Source organism: Stegodyphus dumicola, chromosome 2, assembly GCF_044657685.1.
Source record: "Stegodyphus dumicola isolate Sdum_Otavi_A_Nest chromosome 2, ASM4465768v1".
Taxonomy (NCBI): Eukaryota; Metazoa; Arthropoda; class Arachnida; order Araneae; family Eresidae; genus Stegodyphus; species Stegodyphus dumicola.
In genome coordinates, this window is record NC_140769.1 from 167,898,801 (window position 1) to 167,921,691 (window position 22,891).

The following is a 22,891-nucleotide window of genomic DNA, read 5'->3' on the forward strand; positions in this document are numbered from 1 at the left end:
TTTTGTTTTTGTTTTTATGGCAGGTGATGTAATATCACTATGAAGGAATTTGGATGATTTTAGAAAGGTCAGAATTGTGGATAAAAAGGAAGCAGAAGAAACAATAAGAGATACAAAGATTGAGTTGGATGTCGGAAAAGTGCAGGCATGTAAAAACAAGTTTCAAAAAGTAACCAACTATCTGAAACTACTTTCTGTAGCTGGTCGATAGTGCAAAATAGCTTCAACAGAAAATGGTTACACGGTTGTAACTTCAAAAAGATATAACCGCTGGATAGAGTCATGCCTAGGTATGTTTTCATCTAAGGTAAAGCGGTAAATGCACACCCTTACATACAGTCAAAATACTATAGCTGCCCGATTTTTCAATTCAAAAAATAATTCTATTAAATCATTGCATAACTGTGATAATATTTTAAATCGCAACATTATATATTTAGAAAAATAATAAATTTATATTAGAAAAATAATAAATTTAAAATTTAGAAAAATATAAAATAATTTATAATTTTTATGAAAACGTCAAAAAATTCCTTTTTGATACATAGGCAAATGACAATGAAGTAAAAAAAATGTAGCACAGTTAATATAAAAAGTGCTGTATTAATTCGAACTTTTATTTTTTTTCTTTTTCTTTTATTCTTTAAGCTTTTCTTAACCTTTAAAAAAATTAAATCGATAATATTTGATTTACAATTCCTCTTGATTTTTAATTTACGTTCTGTAAAAAACATAGTGATAATTTAAAGTATTGGGCGAAGAGAACGTTCTGCATAACGTTTTTATTATTTTATGTTTTCTTAAATTCTTTCATTCCAGCAGTAGTTAGTTAAAAATATTCCTCACGCAATTTCTGAGTTTAGATATAATTGAACTAAAGAGGATTCTTGAATTAACTTTAAAATATCTGATCTAATTTAAATTCGTTAGAATCATTAAATTTAAGTAATTTTATAAATTATATATTTTTGATGGAACATCTGAAGCGCTTACACCTGTTCAGATATTTAAGTTTAGATACTACTTTATAATACTATTTATATTATTCTGAAATTTTTGAAATATAGCTTAATGATAAGTTAATTTTGCCCAATTTTAGAAATGTTCGAATGGAATCGATGAAAAATATACTTTTACAGATTCCTCAGTCTCATCTTTGCGATGAAAACTTTTGCGTTTTGTACTTTTTTACCGAGGGTTACTTAAAAACAGTTCTCAAATGGCAAATCAATGCACTGAGAGAAAATTGACGGGAACAATTGCGTCTATGCGATAGAGACACAAATAAATGCATTTATGGGCATTCAATTAAATTTTGGTATTCGACAATAATTAACTGAATGAGAGCAAACTACCCAAAAAGTAATTAGGTTCAGTATGACTACATGCACACGGAAAGTATGATTGGAAACGTTCATACAAATAATGCTTTGGCAACGTTATACTGACCATGCATTATTTACCATGCATTATTTATAATAACGCTTCAGATTTCTGTTATTCTTCTGAAAGCCAAGATTCTGGTTTCATTTAGGACAGACGTGTACAGCTCGAGATTTACCACCTCAGAACTCATTGATGTGGCATGCGTTACATAACAGTAAAGTATTCGAACTTGAATTTGAAAATGACGGTTGGTTGGGTAATTTTTAAGAGATCTGGATATTTACTTAACTGAACACAAATGTTTAAGGACAAAGGAATTAATAAAAGTTATATTTTGAAGAACGACAATAATCGAAATTAAATTTTCTCTTAAATAACAACTTAATTCACACTAGGACTCTAAATAATATATACGACATTGAATGACACTTTTTAAAATCTTCTGATAATAGATTTTAAGATTTTGGAAAGCATCAACTATATTTCAATATATTTTTCTCTTCATTCTCAGATGACATTAAATTTACCTACAGAATTGCAAATGTATAGAAATACAATCAGATCTGCAAGAAAAAAATATATTCGAGTATTATAAGTTACACTTATCTAAAGAAACCATTTTAGCGCTTTACGAACATATACTGCTCATGACATTTCTTTTTGGAAGCATGTGTATTTTCCAATATTTTTTTTTCTATATGAAGCATGCGAAATCAATACATAAAAATAAAAAATAAGAAAAAAAAAAGTTTCATCCATTCAGTTTTTCACTTGTTGAGGTGTCTATGAAACCAGATATACGTGCCATGGTATTCAATAAATTCTTCCTAAAAAATGACTTTCGAATTAAAATTTAACACTACATACACATTCTTAACTCCTTGATATAAACTACACTTTTGTGATTAAGAAATATTAAATTCTACATGCGACTCTTGCTCTGTTTTATTGGCCCATGCAGTTAGAAGCTTCGAAATATGGAAATCATATGGTCAGATCTGTCAGTTTGAAAGCACCGTAGAATGTTTTCCAAATAAGAGTTAGAATAGTGTCATCTTAAATTTCAATTTATTTGTAAACAATTCGGCTGCATTAAAAATAGTTTAAAATTTAAGTTTAAAAACGTTACATTTTGACAGTTTTATTTCGTATAGAAAACTTATTGTAATTAATTATAAAATAATATCCTTTAGTCTGGTAAATTCTGGACTTTGCTACTAAGCTTTAACTAGATTCATTAACACAAAGAACAAAATGGTTGTCTTGAATATATTTCTGAGCCTTTCTAAGACAAACTGCCTGGTATTTGTGCTATACATGCGAAAAACATGAGAGTTCCATACAAAGCTAGCTTGTTTATAATTGGTGCTGATCTCATGGCAAGCTACCAGTATTTCATGACTTTATCTTCTCAGCTATTAGGACTCCATCAAGAACGAAAAACTGTACCCAGATATAATTTTAGGTTAATTTTATTTAAAACTGTCTACCAAAATAAATTTTGGACTCAACTATGACACGTATCTGAATTTCAAATTTTAAGGCTATTTGATTTTATTGGAAAAGTGTTTCGAGTTATTAAAATGCCCATTCCATTTTTATTTCCATGTACGAAGTAAAAAGGAAGTATTGTAATCGCGAAAAGTTTCAAGGAACATATTTCAACGAAAATATCCATTTTGACCGCTATCGAATGCAATTTAATGATGTTTTTGCGTGACATCTGTATGTAAGAACAGAATAAAAGACTCTTTTCCTCCAAAAAAAAAAAAAAAAAAAAGTTATAAAACTGCTTTAAAATGAATTCTGAAGAGAATTTTTCGTGGCGTCTGCACGTACGTACGTACGTATCTCGCATAACTAAAAAACGAGTAGCCTCAGGACTTTGAAATTTATTATATAGGAGTGCTATAACATGTAGATGTGCACCTCGTACTTTGGTTGCAATCGGCCGCACCAAAAGTATATAAATACATGTATATATCTGTTACCGTGAAAGACCGAAATTGGAGAATGTCGACTTTCACCGGAGAATGTCAACATTCACCAAATACGTCGGTGAAAGATCGAATATTTCTTTACATTCTTGTACATTCGGACCCTCACCGGTGTATATCGACAATCACAGATATGCTCTGGTGTAGGTCGAAAAGAGAGGAGTATATGTACACGCTGCCATTCCAAAAGGAAGTGTTCCACAAATAAATGCAATTGTAAAAGCAAGGGCCTCTTGTGCAATTCAAAGTGTCATAATAGTTTAAGTTGTTACAATAAATAAGATTTGAATCACATAATTTGGTAAGTTTATAACTTCTATTATTTTCCTTTCTCATTTTGAATGTACTGTGTGTTTAAAGTTCTTATATTAAGTTCTAATTCTGAGTTTCAAGTGCGTTTTTTCGCGAATGAATTACGGAGAAGGAAATATAATATTCTTATATGTTCAACATTCACCGGTGTAAGTCAGAAATAAGAGCATTTGGAAAATATTTCGGACATACACCAAGCGACTATGTGAATGTTGTCATTCACCGGTGAAAGTCGACATTCTCCAGATTTCGGTGTTTCACCGTAACATATCCACTCTGTTAACTCGGCTCAGTAATCTCAGTTTCTTTATTCTTAGATGTCTGTAAATTGTGCATTTTTTGCTTTGAAAATGATTGAATCATGCTGTTCTTATCTTCCGGTTAAGGTTTTTATGCCTAGAGTAAATCTGCACGCAATAATTTTAGAATTATTAACAATTTTAAAATTGTTTAAGTGCCACTAAGTCTAATTTTTTGCCACGGCAGTCATGTTTGTTTACATTTAAAACAGCAGAATAGTAGATTTGTTGCCAATCTATAGAAAGTAAGCTTCGCGATAACAAAGATAACGCCTTCTTTTATTATTGCTTAATCATGCTTAATCCATTCTGGAATTTATTTGAGTAAATATGTGTTTAAGATTTACTTCGTAATTTTCAATACAGATATTTCGAGTTTTTATGTATTTCTGTCTTGTCGCGAAGTGAAAACTGAATTAATTGAATGAGAAATACTCAATCGTCTGTGAAAAACTGCTTCTTTTTTGTTTTGTTTTCTTAATTTCTTTTGTACATCGTTTTAGATTTATTATAGTATTTGAATAGAACATGTGGCAACGATCAGACAATTCTTCAAATGATATAAATTTTGTGCATTCTGAGTTATAATATGGACGAAATATAACGCTGTTAAGTGAACCTAGAGCCAGAGTGTCGCTATGGTAAACAAATAGAGTGAATTTTAAAGAACGCATTTATTCTATTGTGGTTTATGTGCTATCGACGAAGTAAATTTAATTCAATCCGATAAGTTTAAATGAAATGCAAGAAAAAATGCGTATAATTTAATATTTTGAACAAGGAAGTCATGGGGTGTGCACATCAGATTTTGTATTTCTATAAATGGAGTGTCCTGTGGGCGTTAAATAACCAAATAAAGCTTTGTTAATTACAGCAAAGAACTCGAAAGCTGCTATGAAAAGATCCATAATTAATCAACAGGTAAAAGTAATTTGGCGTTGTATTTTAATTAACAAAGCAGCCAGTTACCAGAATTTCGTCAACTGCAATACAAGTTTTAGCATAAACCAGTTTTACAACTTACATAAAGTTGTAAATTAAGCTGAAGTTTTATTGCTAATTTGCCAGCTAAGTAAACAGTTTGTAAACAAGGTGTAGTTAACCGTAAATTCGTTTGTCGACGTATACATTTGACTCAATATCAAAAATCAACACTTAATAATAAGTATAAAATTTTATCATTGAAATTGCTCAATTTTCTTCGAATAGATAAATACCAAATATGTGTATATTAACTCCTCAGTTATCGTATAAAATGTTTTTTGATAAAACAGGATAGATATTGAAAAAAACAGAAAGCCACGTGGCTGAATACATCGGCTTGTAACTGTATCTGACATTGATTGCAAGGACGGTTGTTAGGCCTAACTGTAAGGTTTTTGCTGGGTGTTTCTGAGCAATTTATGCTATTAATACTGTTCCAAGCAATCAGTTTGATAATATGCTATCTCAGCTTTACATTTAATTTTTCATGCAATGAATTCGGTTTAAAGTTTGCTCTTTCTAGAAAAATATTACATTTGGAATAAAATTTCGAATTCAAACGTGATTAATAATTCCACATCATTTCGGTTTCTTTTCCAAAAAGGAGATATCTATAATAGATGTAAGGGAAACGCTAATTTAAAATTTAGGCAACATTTAAACTTTATTTAACACTAATTTTTGAGAATTACTCTGTGCATTTCGAGAAAAATCTGGCATAAGTCTCGTTCCCTTCAAAGTACAAAATTTTTTTAGATTTGAAACTAAAATAGATGTACGAAAATAAAATAAATCGAAAAATCTAATAAAAAATATGAGAGAATTGATAGAGCCACCCATTGAAGTTGAACTAAATCGAAGAAACACTAAAGGCAAAGGCATGTGAAAAACATTTGCAAGTAAATGATTCATATCAAGAATATTGATTAAATTTAATCAATTTCTAATTAAAGCGCTAAGAAAATCTAATTAATGAATCAACTCAAAATGTTTTTTTAAGATAACTTCATTCAAACAAAAATTATATGAATAATTAAGAGACTAACAGTGATTAGCAGCGAAATATTTATTTATTTTTCGTTTCCTTACAGATCTCTATTCTTTTATTAGAAATTTTAATGCTTCTTCACTTCACTCATGTACATTTAACTATGCTAAAAAATATTATAAATTATATGATTATAAATTATCCAACATTTAAAATCTCATTTAACGAATTTAAGAATGAACCAATAACTTAGTTAATGGAAGAGAAAATACTTTGAATTTTGCTTAGAATTCGGGAAAATTTAGTATCTACAAGAAGAGAAACTAATGTGATCTCTAGATTATTATGAATGTTTGTGACAGGAAAATGTTATTTATAGTAAGATGAACATCTTTCAAGGGGAAAAAATTTCTCTCAATAGCGGCATTGCTCAAATATTATGAGTTCCGGGAAAAAGAACTGGGAAATTTAATATATTAAGAGACGGAAAACATAAGAATAGAACGAAACCATTTCTTGTTTAGCAAATTGAAAACATATAACATAGTGGGAAAAGAAACAAGAAAAGGTATCTGATAATTTTAGTTTTGAAATTAAATTTATTGCAGGGTAATTAGAACGTCAAGGGATTTAGGAAAGGAAGGGATTTAGGAAATTCTTCTCCAAGCCTGGATTGAATTTTTAGTTCAATATAACTCATTACTTATAATTCATTATTGGTTAGATATTTAATTTTTGTTTCATCAAAAAGGACTAACGTGTCATTAACACCGCTAGCACAGAGAAAGCAATTTTTAAATAACTTGTCTTGAAATTAGTCAGTTTCAACAAAGATAGAACTGAATTAGTTTTCCATAACTTATTTCCATAGATATTTCCAATCAGATATACTAAATCTAGAACTATTTGTTATACCATAATTATTTTAAAATTATTAGCTTGTTATTTTTTATTCTGATCTTCATAAAAAATACATAATGCAGAAACTAAATGGAGTTTTTCATATTTAGCGTTTTTTATGTGTCTCTTGCTCGGAAGGTATGAAGTTAAAAATTATTTAACTTATTTAATTAAAATATGTCTTACATATTAACATCTTCCCAATGTGAAATTTTCTGGATTTTTTCTGGTTGGCTTTCCTCACATTAAATTATAGCTTTCAAATGAGAGCATGCCGTTGCACATGAGCCAGAATCATGAAGGGAATGAATGTATCTGGTCTGCATGTAAGGGTTTTGCGCTGCGCTACTAAACAGTTAAAATTATTTGGTTATTTCCTGTTTTCCTTTTAATTAATTACATTTATCTATCATGAAATATGCAGACTGAGTAGTTATGAAAGTAGATGTAACACAAATGCAATATAAAGCATGCGCTGTGCAATCTTTTCGCGATCGAAAGTTTCATTTTCTTTTCATAGTGCCTCTACCAATACACTGAGAATTTTTTTCAATAATAATCTGCTAAAATCGGACTTGGGCTGAAATAGAGTGACAACACTATGCAAAAGGACTGGAGAATGACATAGGCGCGTGGAGAATATGGCTAAGAGCAAGAGTTTTGCCATAATGTAAAGTACTTTCAAACGTCTGGGAGATGTCAAGCCTGCTGCTGAATACCTAGGCAAAAAAGGGCAAGGGAAATTGTCGAAAAGATCTAAATCTTCGCTCTTCCAAATCGGCATTTAAATTTAAGAGTTCTTCATATTCCGACTAACCACTGCACACACTGAGAGTTGATTAGTAGATCAGTTGTCTCCTTAGATCGAGAAGGGAATTGTACACTGGTAAGTGTTCTGTCATGGCATTGCCTCTTATTATGCCGCATCATCTGTTATTTATTTGTATTTTTTATTCAAAAAAGGCTTTTTAAAACAATATGCCTTATCGGAATGTCTGAAGACGGTCCCCCTGAAAGACTGCCAATACTGAATTAGTTTTACTGAAAAAGTTTATGAATTATATCATCGATAGCGTTTAGCATTCCAAAAGTGAATTTGAGAGGAATAATGTGAATTGTACTTAGAAACTCAAAATGAAATAATAAATAGCTTTGACAGTTTGATATCATACCACTCGTCTATTCAATCAAGGAGTGCGGGATTCTAATTTTTGTCAAAGAAACCACTTTAGATATAAAAATATTTCTTTAGTTTATATTTATTAGAAATCCAAATTGCTCATTTGAGGTATTGAAAAGACAGAAAGAGTAAAAACAGTTTTCGAAAACTGGATTTTCCAAAATACTTTTGAATGTCTAACAAAACTTCTGTCTTCGTGGCAGAGAAAGCAATACGGTTGGTCAATGACCTTAGAAAATCGAAGATCACCAATAAAGAGAACTTTAGATTTTTGGAGGGAACGAAAAATTTTAGCCTGCCGTTTTTTATGCGCAATTTATAATCAGTGTGTGTCAAATTAATCTCCTTGATCCCTGATTCATCAATAGCCTTAGAAATTCGAAGATAAAAAATAAAGAGAACCTTAGGTTTTGGAGGGAATGAAAAATTTTAGCCTGTCGTTATTTTATGCGCAATTTGTAATCTGTGCGTGTAAAATTAATCTCTCTGATAGAGAGCTAAGATCTGACGAAGATGAGTTTCAAGAACATCGTTCAGAAGAAACTCATCGATGTAACCAAAGTGCAAATTCCGAAACTTGGACCAAAGTTTACTTTGACATTGTCAAGGTTTAAACGTCAATCTCTAGATAGTACGTAATGCTTTATCAAATACCATTCTCAGGTGAATCATGAATTATTTCGAAAAACTTGAACTGCATTAGTTTGTTAGATGTTTAATATATCTTTATCTCAATCTTCTATAATATTAATCTTAAATCTCTCAACTTTCAAGTTACTTTAATAAATTTTAAAGTAATTCTTTAACGTAAATGCACGCAGTTATTTATTCGGATTATAAAGTTCAAAATTTGTTACTGATTCCTTTTATTTTATAAAATGCCAGCGTAATATTACAAAGAATCTTTGCATCCTAATTTTCCTGCTCTATTGTACCCTCATGAAGAATCTGAAATTCACACATAACGGTGAAATGAAACAAAAATATAAAATGCATATACACTATAAAAAAGTTTGACTAGCAAAAATTTGATCATTTTTTGAGCAAATATTTTCATTGTTTCATTTCCAGACGAAAAAAGTTTTATTCAAATTATTTCCAAAAAATTATTTTTTTGCGTAATTTTATAATAGCAATTGAATATGAGTGGTATTAGATTAGAAAATAATTAAATAATATTTAAGCGAATAGTTTTGGAGTTTTTAACACTGAAAATTAGCTCAAATTTTTCTTAAGAGCCATTGAAAAACGATGCGATAAAAGCAGTTGTATAAAACTAGCCTAAATTTGATAAATTTTAATTTTTAAGAAATCTTAAATACAATTATAAAGATGATCATAGTAAATCCCTACAAACACAGCTTCAATTATTATTCGGAACATTATCTATTAACATTTTTTCAAAATTTGAAACTTTTGATTTTATTCAGCTGTAAATTTTATACGCATGTGAAGATTAAATTTAATCTAATTCAAATTTTTGACTTAATAAATTGTTTAAGCATCTTTTTTAATTTATTATATTAAAATTAAACTTATGCATACTAATGTATTACCAGTTTTTTATGAATGAAGCAATCTGCATATTAAATTTAAACCGAAAATTTTCTGTTATTCAAAGCAGAATGTTGCTATTTTCTGCTCCTGAAGTATAAATTCTTTCTATTTATATTAAATATAGGCATATCGTCTAGAAAATTTAACCACTTTTCGTTTAGTAAATTCATTTACTAAACAAAAAGAAAGATTATTAAAGTTATAACTTTCAGATTTTGCTAGAAACCTATGAGGGAGAAAAAAGTTCAAATAAATTTAAAATCACCTCTATTGTTTGTATAAGTAATAGTTAATATACTGCATATCTATAGCCCATCTGTAGCATATCTATAGTCCATTTGCAGCAGGGTTTGTGTATTAAAAAATAATACTTTAATTTTTTCCAGAATAACTAACACAAAGATCAATTTACGGAGATACCAAGATAATCATAAACCGTTTAATTCTTTGAATGCAAACTGGGTCATCGAACATGGTCTTTTCTTCTAATGCAAGCTGCAAATAAACATATTCGTAATGCCCTTCTGTAAGATTTTGAAGTGCATCATTAATATAGTACTCTATCTTTACTGGCTGTCCAGGAATCTGTTATCTGTTGAAATATTACAAAGAAAAAATGTGAAATTATAGCAGTAGTAACAGATGATGATATAATTGTTTATAATTGTAATTATACAATTAATATTGTTAAATCGTCCATTAAAAGTCAATTTGTTAATCGCACAAATAAATCAAGGGTACAGTTATTTAACCTTATTTAATTATTTTAGAGCATTTTCCTTGACGCCTTTTAAAATACAAGAGTAAATGTAAATAAAAAAACTGCCGATTAAACGTTTTCCTACTGCCTTCCTCCCTTTCATCCTAGCTTACTGCTCCTTCAAAGTTCACCTTAATCCCCCCCTGCTACTCCTTTAAATTTTTATAAAAACCAAGTGCATATTAGTTTTGGCTTCGATTTGCTTTTAACTGCCAAGTAATTTTTATGATAGTATTTCAAATAATTTTACCTTCTCGATTACTTAGAAGGACAAGATGTTGACAATAAGATGACGCTTCATAAGATTAGGTCATCGAATTCTTAATAAAGTAACTTCTTCCCCCCCAAAAAAAAATTTTTTTTAACCGACTATTTTATGCGAGTTTAAACTCAGCGATATTGTTTAAGTTTTAATGGTATTGTTCTTTAAAGTCATTTATAGCTCAAATTCTTTATTTTTAATGCTGTTTATGCTTTTGTTATTTACAGTGTGTTCTTTTTACTTTTACTGTATAAAAATATTGGCTTGATTTACGTTACTCAGTAAACTTATTCTCCGGATTTATGGTTAACATCAGGCTTATAATTTATTTTTTAATGATTAAGAAATAGGTTATCTATTTCTATTTTAGAAAAATCTTAAAAATACAATTTTCTTACATTCCTAATTAACTATTTAAATTATTCACTTGGTAACCTATTCTATTGCGGAAAAACTAGTCTACAAATTAATATAAAATTGGAAGAGCGTCAAATACATGAGGAGTTGTGAGAATTAAAATTATCCTTATTCCACAAATTAATGCCTTTAGTGATTTCATAAACTTTTCACATAAGTAAAGCAAATACTTAATTTGTATAAACTACAGAATAAAGTAAATAATTTCAAAATGTTTTACGTAAAAGTAAGATATTCATACATAGAAAAATTTATAAATCTAGTTTAAATTGTAACTTTATAAAATACTTACATCTGAGAACACTATCTGAAAAACCGTTTTCACGAAAGAACGATGAAGCAAAAATCGCTATTTTAAAAACACTAATTCTGAAGAGATGCACTATGTGACCACCGTTTATATAGTTATATGTTTTATTAAAAAATTCCAATTCTTATAAATAATCATAGCAACTATTGTCGCCGGTCAGGCACCTTTTTTGGAATGTTCTCTCATTTGAAATCTCCGTACCGGTTTTAAATAGCTAACACGGGCTTTGAATATTTATTTTGAAATTTGCCAGACAGAATTAGAACCTAGCAACAATAGTTGCAAAATCGGAGCTGAAGGAATGCTACATGTGAAACATTTTGTTGTTCAATATTCTAATGAAGGAATGCAGAATTTCCGAGAACTGTATCTGCATTAGTAACTCTTTTCTCATGTTCATTGCATTCATTTATAATGCGGATGACAGTACAGTGGATATGTGAGTGATACAATATTTTCTGCACAGCAGTGTATTTATTACGCTAAAAGGGTTAGAAAAAGCAAATTTTAAAATTACATCCCACTGTTAGTTCAGACATGAGGAATACATGCTTCAAAAAAATAAAACAGGCACAACCATTTTGTTTTTAATATGGTGTAGGTTTGTATTGTAACTAAAAGCTTGTGTTTAAATCCTGCTGACGTTACTAGACTGCTAACGAACTATTGCTTAGTTTTAAGTAAATCATAAACACTGAAGAAGCTTAAAAAGGTTAAAATAATCTTTTTCATTTAGTCTTAGCCTGAATAGAATGGGCAAAATTTGTACTACAATGAACTTCTGCTACCTTCCTAGTATTTAGATTAATATAACAGAAAGCTTAAATTTCAAATGTAAGGTAACGTAGTCGAATACTATACATAAAATAAAATTTTACCGGCACGTATAAATGCGCTTAAGCTGGAATATAACTTAAGGTATAGTTGGCGAAAGTAAGTAATAGCAAGATGCGGCTGCCTTAAGCTCTATAGAGTTTCTAAAGTAGAGTAAGAGCTAGTTGAGATTATAATCTAATCAGCCCTCAGCTTAGATACACACAAAAACCCAATTTGCATTCTGGTCAAGATTACGAAAAGAAGAATTTACTGTAAAGGCTTAAATCATAATAATTGGTTGGTTAAAATAAAATACTTTACAATGTTTACTTTCAAATATTAAAATTGCAGGACAAAATTCCATTAAATCGAAACAATAATAGCAGATAAAATTCACCAAATGAAAATGATGTCATTCCTCCAAGGTATTAAAAGGAAACAAGGAAATGTTTCTATTTTAAAGATTATTATAGTATGTTTTTACCAGAGTAAACTATAGTATTAAAGTGATCTAGAAACCTTTATCTACGATAAACTATAAGATGACAAACTATAAAAACTATTTTACAATTACAAAGAACTGAAACTGATATTTATTGAAAATGAATTTTCATCGGTGGCAAAATCGGTTTCAAATGGCAGCTAAATTTCTCTGCAAAAGGACTCTACTCTAATATTTTACTTATCAATCAACATGAATTTTTCACAAATTAGTAAACTGAAACTTTTTGATATTATTTACAGTATAAATTTAGTTTCAAAATGTTTCTCTAAGATTTAGAAATTTTAGCAAAGATATACGAATAAAATATTTAAATTACTTCCTTGTTAATTATATTCTCTACTGATTTTATAGATGCCTATTTTACTTGTAACGGTGACAAAAATATTCTTTTGAATGTATTAACGTATTAAAACACTTTTGTTTTTATATTTTTTTCCAGGATTTAACTCTTGTAGGCTGCAGTTTTGTATCAAATTTTAAGTATGGCAATGTAATCTTGTCTACAAAGAAAATGAAACAGTTTTCTGTACATCTAAACTCTTATATCGCAGAAAAATACAAGAAAATTTAGCATGTAATAGTAGGGTCGGAATGATGTACTTTCACTATAATAAGATGCCAGAAACCTCTTATATAAATTGCAGTACTCGATTTCGTTGCCTCAACTTCCATCCGAACATCGTCTAACGCAAATGTAAGAAAACGCTTGTAGTTCAAATACTTTAGGCAGGAATTTTTCTGTTATTTTTTTCATAGCCGATTTTGTGTTTCGAGACATGCATGGCCACAATTTTATCTCTAGAAGCTAGATATTAATGTAGATTTTTAAGATTAACTTAAAGCTGGTGTTATTTTTCAACAAAGAAATGGAAATTTCAGATGTTGTGTCAAAAATTATAAGGTATTTTCTTCCTCATTCATGCATGCTTTCGTAGCGTAACGGTTAGCACACTCGGCGCGTATTCGAGAAGTCCAGGTTCGAGTCCCTCCCAAGGCATTGCTCATTTCTCATATCTCAATAACCTAATGTTTCTACAGCGCCGCCCAAACTAAAGAGGTGATGGATGATGATTCTTCACCACCAGGATTTGGCGCTTGGGTCTCCTATTCCTTAGTCGCCCCTTTTCTCCCTCCTTTCTGCATGTCTTCGTGGTTTTTCGTGGTTCGGTGCATATTCGAGAGGTCCAGGTTCGAGTCCCGGCGAAGGCATTGTTCATTTTTCACGTCTCTTGCTTAAAATAACCTCTGCAAAAAGTGAAAGCTGTTCTTTATCCTCTAGACATCAGTTATCTGCTTTATTTAACAAATCAAAAAGTAGTCAAGGCTTTAAAAATGCATTACTCGTATCCGACACTTTTTACGCAACTTGAGGGCAATCTTAAGAGACAATCCAGAACTAACAGAGTAGTTTTTTTTTTTTTTTTTTTGGAAGGATTGCAATGCATTGCATATGGCAAAATCACAGAAGACAGTAATAGAATGTAAGAAAAAATAATGTTAGAAGAATTTGTGCCTTTTTTTTTTTTTTTTTTTTCTTAATAGACCCTTTGAATTCTGCAACTAATACAGAAGTCGATGCCGTTTTTCTCTTAATGGAAGAAGAGTGGAAAAGAAATAGTAAAAAAGAAATTAATTTGAAAGTCGAATGCTGAGCAGATTGTAGAATTAAATTCTCGTAATTAAGAATGCATGCTTGTTATGAAATTATGGAATCAAGGTGTTCTTGAAAAATCTAAAGAATCTGATGTTAAGCCCCAGAAAAAATTTACATTCGTTTCAAAACTAAATGAAAAGTGGAAAAACTGGGATGAAATCTTTGAAGATTAATTAGAAAGAGCAAGCATGCGTAGAAATGCGTACTTCAGTTTCTTTTGATGAAACTTACTGTGGATTAGGAGGGAATATACAAATATCAGAGATGACCTAACCACTTATGCGTTCCACAAATATGCAAATGCCTTTCTGAAGCCTTTGAGTATATGGCATTGTAGAGTCATTAGACATTTTTGAAGCGGTAGACATGAAAAATGAGCAGTGCCCTCGCCGGGATTCGAACCCTGTACCTCTCGAATAGGCGTCGAGAATGCTTCCAATTACACCACGAAGGCATGTGGAAAGGAGCCAGAAAATACCTAATGTAGTCTCTCTTTTCAAAGGCGAACTGGGGGGTTATGGGACCCAATCGCTAAATCTTGGTGGTAACGAATAACTGTCGCCCACCACGTTTTAGTTCACTGTCGCCCACCACGTTTCCTTAAGTCTGTTTGAAGCAGGAGATATGAAAAACGATCAATGCCCTCGCCGAGACTCGATCACTGGACCTCTCGAATATGCTTCCAATTACGCCACGAAGGCAGGCGGAAAAGAGGGAGAAAATACCTTATACGTAGCATAACTACTTATACCAAATTCTTGAAAGAAGCTTTTGATCGTTTCTTTATTAGGTTTCAGCTAGGATAGTCTGTTGAAGATGTAGCTGTTTTATTATTCATCATATTATATTTTATGGTCTGTTCCCTGTTGTCTATGAGTTATCGTGGCTTCAGGTGATACTTATATGGGTTTATTAGCTAAGCGCAATGGTGACTACTAAACATGGAAAGTCAATATCTACGACAAATCTGCGGCAAAGATTACATAGGAAATAATCTGTATACTTTTAAGCGACAAAACTTAAGAACCACGTTTAGAGTGCAATCATCAACATCGCTGCATTGCTTATGTGAAGGTCACATTCTTTATAAGGTAAATTTTGGTTGCTTGCAGAGCTTGTGTTATGCACAAAATGTGATGTACATGCGTAAATGTTTGCAAATATATATAAATATATTTTGTTACTGATCATTTTTCTCATAAATCGATACTTGTCGATAATATCATAAATATTTAATCGAATCTCTCTTACTCAAGTTACGTTTTGAGTCAATCAAAGCATAACTTTTCCAGTTACGTCGAATTTACAGTCGCGTGCTTAACTTTTGGAAAACAAAATAAAATGTTTTAAAAGTATGTGTCACCAGGATGGCTTATCTTCTTAACTGGCCGGGCAATTATTCTAAATTACCAGGGTAAACAACCAAGGTAAAATCCCTATTTATAATGAAACAACCGTTATAAAAGGACAAAGATAAGCCAGATGAATTTCACTACTGCTTTTGCCCACATTAAAATCTGCAGATCTAATGTCAGTGGAGTGGCTATTTATCGTCAAAAATCACTTTTAGGCTCATTGTACTGGAAGTATTTGCAGCAACCTAATACATGTAAAATTTTTCTCATTGGTAAAAACATATTGATGGGCATAAACCACTTTTCGAATAAGCAATAATTCTTCCCAATTCTTATAACCGCATTAAGAAGTTTTAGTCTCATTCTGTTTTGATTTTTTTTTTGATTGAGAAGATAATTGAGAAGATAGTTTTGTCGTAATGTATGACTAAATGAGATTATTACTACTTCCTGTTTTAGCTCAGATCAAGATGATGAAAGAAAGATGGTGAAAGTACACTTTTTGATTGGTTGTAAGATTCTGAATCCAATTCAGATAATTTGGAGCCAAAAGACAATTGAATTCTGACTTTTGATGCTGTTACCAAAATGAAAGATTTCAGTTTGAAGTTTTAAAATTAAGAATTACAAAACTAGAAATATTTCATTTTGAAAGTGAAACTATTTTCCCATTAAGTGACCAGGAAAATATTTTTCAGGTAAGATTTTTTAAATGTATATCGCTTCACATAAACAATCTGTATACATGAAAACAACTAAAGGGAAAAACAAAAGAATTCTCTGATACTTCCAAACTGGGAGGGAGGATTTAGAATTTACCTTTAAGAAAGTGCTAATCGGAAAATTATGCTCCTCTCCGCAAATTGTAAAATTGTAATTATATTTATTGTTTTCTATATAAGCATTAGATGACAAAGACAAGAAAATATTATATCTTTACAAAATAACCTCAATGTTAGTAGGACAGAAACCCTCGAGTCGAACTGAATGTTCAAAAGAACTATATAATTATCTAAAGAACTATATAATTTATTAGGATATTATTATAAACTTTCTAGTGTATAATAATATCTTAATAAAAATGTTTCATTTAACATTGAACATTTGGATAATATCTGAAAAAAATTAAGTACCTTTTTTAAGTGAATACATGAAAGTTTTAAAGAAAGTTGTTTGGCTCAGATCAATAGATAACATTCTAGCCGAGTAATAGTTACCTTAAATGATTTAATAGCATATGCTCTTCAAATCAGCAAACAACTTCCATCGGAAATCATATACGAATTTAAAAATTCGTAGCATTTTACTGTCTTCTGTATATGCAATTTGAGCAAGAAATCTAAAAGATCAACCTAAATAATCATTTATTTTGTTTTTTTAATTTACCAATTTGTATTATCACCAGATTTGCATTATCACTTTTTACATCCGGTCTCACTGACCCATTTCTTTGCGTTTGAACTGCCTTGCAAGTGAACTCTTCCTAATAATTATCATCAACATACAAAGATCCTGTAATCTCTGCTAGGAATAACTTTATTTTACGAAGTACTTGAATAAAGCGGTTGAGAAAATGGGGTCAGAAAAATATGTAACAGTAGTTTTAATGTTTGGTTTTGTATTGCTTCATTTCCAAGATGGCAAAAGATTTGTGTCAAAGTTCATTTCATTAAATATTGTTGCTCAAGTACTTAAGTACTCACTTTTGATCTTCTAGCCTGTCATCAACATCCCTATATTTGAAAATTTTCTCAGAAAATGCTTATAGGGCAGTTCCATTTGAAATGCAAAATTCTGTTACCAAGTAAGCTTCGAAGTAACGTACACTGGAATAGATACATTTGCTTTAATTCTCCTGAAATTCTAGAAACTTTGGAAGAATGGCTTTTATTGTACCTGTTGTAGGGATTATTTTAATTTTCTAATAGTTATTTTTAATTTTGCACCCTTTCCTTTATTACCTTGTTCCTCCACCTACAACTCCCTACCAGAATGAGTTTTCAATATCGCGTTTTATGTAAATGAGGTAGAAGTAGTATTTAATGAGAAACTAAAAAAACTTCTGAGCACTTCCGTAGAAGAGCTCAGAAGTTCCCAGTAAATCGATCGTATTCTACCTTCTGGCCACGTCGTTGCTTTAAGCCCATCTTAGTACGTTCGGTCGTATCCTTACATGCCTGTTAGTATTCGCCTGTGCGGTTTAATTAAGGGCCAACTCGGTTAGTTATTCCTGTACATCTTCGATTAAATTTTAGTTAGTTAGAATTAATTTAGTTGCTTATTTTCTATCTTAATATCTTAAAGCCCAAGTGGAGGCTTTCCTGTAAGCTCGAGAGGGGCTGCCTGTAAATATTCTCTGAACTAATAAAAGGGTATTTTAACCCTTCTTTGGACTTAGCTTCTGCAGTTGTAAGAAGTAGAGCTTAATAGTCACTATACTCTTCTGCAGTGCTAGTTGCCAAGGACACATAATTTAACCAGAACCATGTACTGTCATAGACTGATTTTCATCTTTCTGTGAAACCGTACTAATAAGAAGGAACAACGAGGTCAGAAAATGAAAAATCTAGCAAACAAGGTGGTAGTGGTATGACAGTGAAATGTTCCTGATCAAAGAAAACCGAGTTTATTTGGTCAAACACTTTTGTCAAGATGAAAGAAGATGTTTTATTTCTGCGTGTATAACAAGAACTACGGGGTGCCGGATTGTATCATCTCATACATATCTTCTATAGCGAGAACGTTCATGTTCTCAAATAACCAAATTCAAGCACTGAAAGTTACAAACATGTGACATTTTTTACGATTTCTTCTAACAAAAAAGTACATATACGTAGGCAAAATTAAAAATAAATAAATAAATAAAATATAAAATTAGCGTGATTATAATTCAGTACCAGAAATTAAAAGACATAAAAATTTAATATTGATTTGGATTAGATTATCTGATTAAGGCAAACCTCGCATAGGTTATCTGCCTAATGGGAGGAATGTTTTCGTGATGAGCTTTCTGACTGAAAACTGGTGTATATTCACATTATGCAAGAAAACGATTATACAGCTGCCCTCAAACGCTATACCTCGCTGAAATTTGAACGAGTCGAATTATCAGTGTTTAGCTATCTTATCCACGTATCCATTGATGAGGGGTATAACCAGTGGTCATTTAAAAATAAAATAAAACAGCTACCCATTAAAAAATTATTTTATAAAAAGGACTTATTTGAAATATTTTCAAATGCAAAATTAGACAAAGAAGCTAATTTATACTAGCGTGGATTTTATATAAAGTTCTACATGTTTTCAGGGCGACAATCACAGGGCTATCTTGTCAATTGCCCCAGCCATAAGATTTCGGGAAGGAATAATATATTGCTTCTTTGCAGAATTCTGAAAAAAAAAAAAAAAAAAAAAAAAAAAAAAAAAAAAAAAAAAAACTACCTCATTCTTCTTTTGTAAATGTTTGTTAATTACATTTTAAATGATAAATAAAAAAAACTACTTCATTCTTCTTTTGCAAATGTTTGTTAACCCTTTGTTGCATCATGTCCACTCTAGTAGACAAAAGTTTAAATTTGTTTATTCTTCTGTAAATGCCTTAGCAGATTCCATTCCTATGTTTATTCATTCTCTATTATTAGAACTTTCAACTGTCGATCATAGATGGCTGTATAGCATCACTAAGTAAAGCATTGCTATTTGCAAAATGGCTGCTACTTCTGTTTCCAAGTTAGTACAATTTCCCATAGTAAACATTATATAATATTGCTTACATTTTCTTATATTGGCATTTTTTATTCATAATTATTAATTTTAAACATTTTATTTTAAATGTCTGTTTGAAAAAATTTTGAAGTGTGTAAAGATCTACCGAAAACAGTGGATTGAAATCCAAATGCACTGCTTATCAAGCCAAAACACCACTGGAAATGTTTATGTTTGCAAGGAATTTCTAGAACATTTGACATTTGAATCCAATAGGTACAGGTTACAAAATCGTAGCAAAATGAATTCAATCACAATCGACGAAATGAAGGTATTTTGGGGGATCTGTATGCACATGTCAGTTGTAGATTTACCATTTAGAAGATGGTAATAGTCACTGCAAACAAGGCAGGAAATGATTTCAAATGCAATGACCGTAAATCGTTGGGCAGAGATTTGTATGCATGTACGTATATGCATGCTGCCCACTGTAGTGAACAAACTGTAGCAATTATTTAAAACGAAATTTGAATAAATTTATTATTATTATTATTATTACTAAGGTTATTTAAGTAGAAAAAATACAAACATTTTCGTTTACCTTCTCTAGATTATTTGTATGCAACAAAGGGTTAATTATATTTTAAATGATAAATTCAAGTATGAAATTGTCATGTCATGAAATATGCAGCATTTATTTAAGAGTTTATATTAGATAAGCATTTATTCAATCAAGAAATTTTGGTTCAACTTCCTTTTCTCTTACTCTTTTATCACGGAATTTGACATGTCAGCCTGCAAACGATTAATTCATCAATAACATAATCATTTTATCAGCTAAGGAAACTATATGTTTCTAATGCTAAGAAACTGTATTTCACAAGCAATGCCTCTGAAGGGTTTGATTAAACCTATGGAAAAGGCCATATTTAATCCAGATAAAACAAACTTTTGTGTCTTCTCAACAGATAGAAAAAATAGAAGCTCGTTTCATCCTATTATAAAGCTATTAGGTTCTGAAATCAAACAAACTTCTAACCCCAAGTATCTTGGCCTGACTCTAGATGAAGAGTTGAGATTCTCTAAACACCTTGAACATGTTTCAATAAAGGCACTGAAAAAGCTAAACATCCTTAAAAGACTTTGTGGTGCCCCTTGGGGATAAAGACCAAAAACCCTCAAGAATACTTACACTTCCATCGTTAGGCCTGTTCTAGAATACGGAGCACCCATATGGGCATCGGCAAGGCCTACTGTTAAAGGAAAGATCGACGCTGTTCAGTATAGGGCCTCTAAAATCATCACTGGAGCTGTTTCATCAACGAATAACATCAAAATTGAAAAGGAATGCGGCCTCGCTCCCTTGGAGAGCAGAAGAAAATTAATAACAATTAAATTTACCAACAAAATACAAACCCTTGCTGAATATCATATCTCAAGTAGAACCTTCAGGGCATGGAGTGACAATTGCAGGCTTAAGAGATCCTCAACCCTCCAACATGACCAAGATATCAGAAATGACATCAACCTCAAATATGAGACTCTCAAAATTTCCAAAGAGCCTTACAACATTCTGTGCCCTCTCCCCCAAACAAAAATTTATTTAAATCTCTTACGGCCTTGTACCAAGAAAGATCCCACCGCAATAATCAAAGAAAAGGGTGGCCATACCATTGAGGAACTCACGTTCTCAACTCAAGATCTGACGATCGCCTACACAGACGGCTCTCCGACTCCAATCTGAATAGAGGAGGAGCGGGAGTCTTTTTCATAGGACCAGACGGAGTGCAGAAATGCCACAGTATTCCTGTTGGGAAAATCGCCTCCAACTATACATGCGAGTTCGTCACCATCAAAAGTGCTCTGGAGATTTATCTCTCTAAAGAAGACCAGAGTTTCAAGGTCATCATCATCTTCTCTGACTGCAGATCAGCATTGCAAGCGATCCAGAAGGGCAAATGTCAACTCAGTCATCAGATCATTGAGCTCACAAACAAAATAATTGCTACCCAAAGATCCTGCATCTTACAATGGATACCGGCTCATGTAAATATTTTTGTTAATGAGAAGGCCGATGAGCTTGCAAAGGCATCCCGTGATTCTCCTCAGCCATCCAACTGCCTAACCTTCGTTGATGCCAATGCAGTTGCCAGCCAAAGACTAATCGGTCAAGATAAAGGAAACTCCATCTCGGAATTGAGCTGTGACAGAGCCATATCGACTATCATAACCAACCAGACTTAGGACAAATCACTTAAAAGGTATGTGGATTTCTGCAGACGGACAGTGTAGTTACACCAACATTGTCCTCATTGCCCAGATGACATCCCACTGTCTCGCCATTACATCTTCAGCTGCCCAGCAATCCAGGCCAGACTGTTTGACATCGGCATTGAAGACCCAGTGGACCTACTTTATACTGATAGAGCTGCCGAGGTTGCAAAAGCTGTCTTTGACAGCTTCGGAGCTGTATAATTGCACTTTGCCATAGACACGACATCATCATCAAAAGGCCATATATCAATCACCAGCAACTCTCTTTATGATGCAGTTCATAAAAATTCAGAGAATATTCTTACAGTTCATATTCATAATAAATATCGCTAAAATTCACACATATATAGTGATTTCAAGATAGCTTAGAATTATGTTACAATTACATTAGATCAAATACTTTTAGACTGCTGCCATTTCATTTTAATAAAAAATAATTATTTCCTTAAGTGAAATATGATTGCAATCCTCTCTAATATTGAAAAAACATAAAATTTATAGTAAATAGTTTTGTTTTATAATCTATCTAAAGAAGTAGTTTTAGTGATTATTTGGATTCATGAAAAAGCATATTTATAATGTTATATGTATAATTAATTTCAACTTTAATTATAGCTCTGAATAAATAATATCAAATTTTCATACCTTGGTTTTTAAATCAGAATTTTAGTAGCAGATTAATGCGAAAACAAACAATGGTATCTAAAATATGTGTTTCCAAGCTATTGAATTTTCAACGAGCCTTGACAATATCCACCTGAAACGAAGGTCGTAGAGATGAGACAGACATACAGTGTTTGACTTCGCTACATGATCACATGTTACAGTAATAACGGTTTCGTATAAAGCAATTAAAATTTAATATAGCCATCGTATAAAAGGACCAAAAATATTTACAGAAACGAATATTATACTTTAAGTACCACACTGGCTTAAATATAAGATGGCATTGTGTAGAAGACATTTTTTGAGAATATTGTGGAATTCATATGTCTCAAGCTTCAAATGAGTCAGTATTCCAAATACCTAGAATTTAAGAGTTTAATAGTGTATCACACGGCCAACAAACTTCCTTTGTAAAAATTTTAGCCTCGCCGCGACAAAAAAAAAAAAAAAAAAAAAAAAAAAAAAAAAAAAAAAAAGTTTCAAAATTTTTTTTACAAAGGGATATTTTGCATAATATTTGTACGCATTTTGTTGACACTTACAACTGCTATTATTTGAACTCCG

The 22,891-nt window shown here is 31.3% G+C and overlaps 1 non-coding gene across 1 annotated transcript; it reads right to left on the reverse strand.

Moving 5' to 3' along the window:
• Positions 1-14,708: 14,708 nt before the first annotated feature.
• TRNAR-CCU (transfer RNA arginine (anticodon CCU)) lies at positions 14,709-14,781 on the reverse strand. Its single transcript has one exon. It is a non-coding gene; the product is annotated as a tRNA-Arg (tRNA).
• Positions 14,782-22,891: the final 8,110 nt, after the last annotated feature.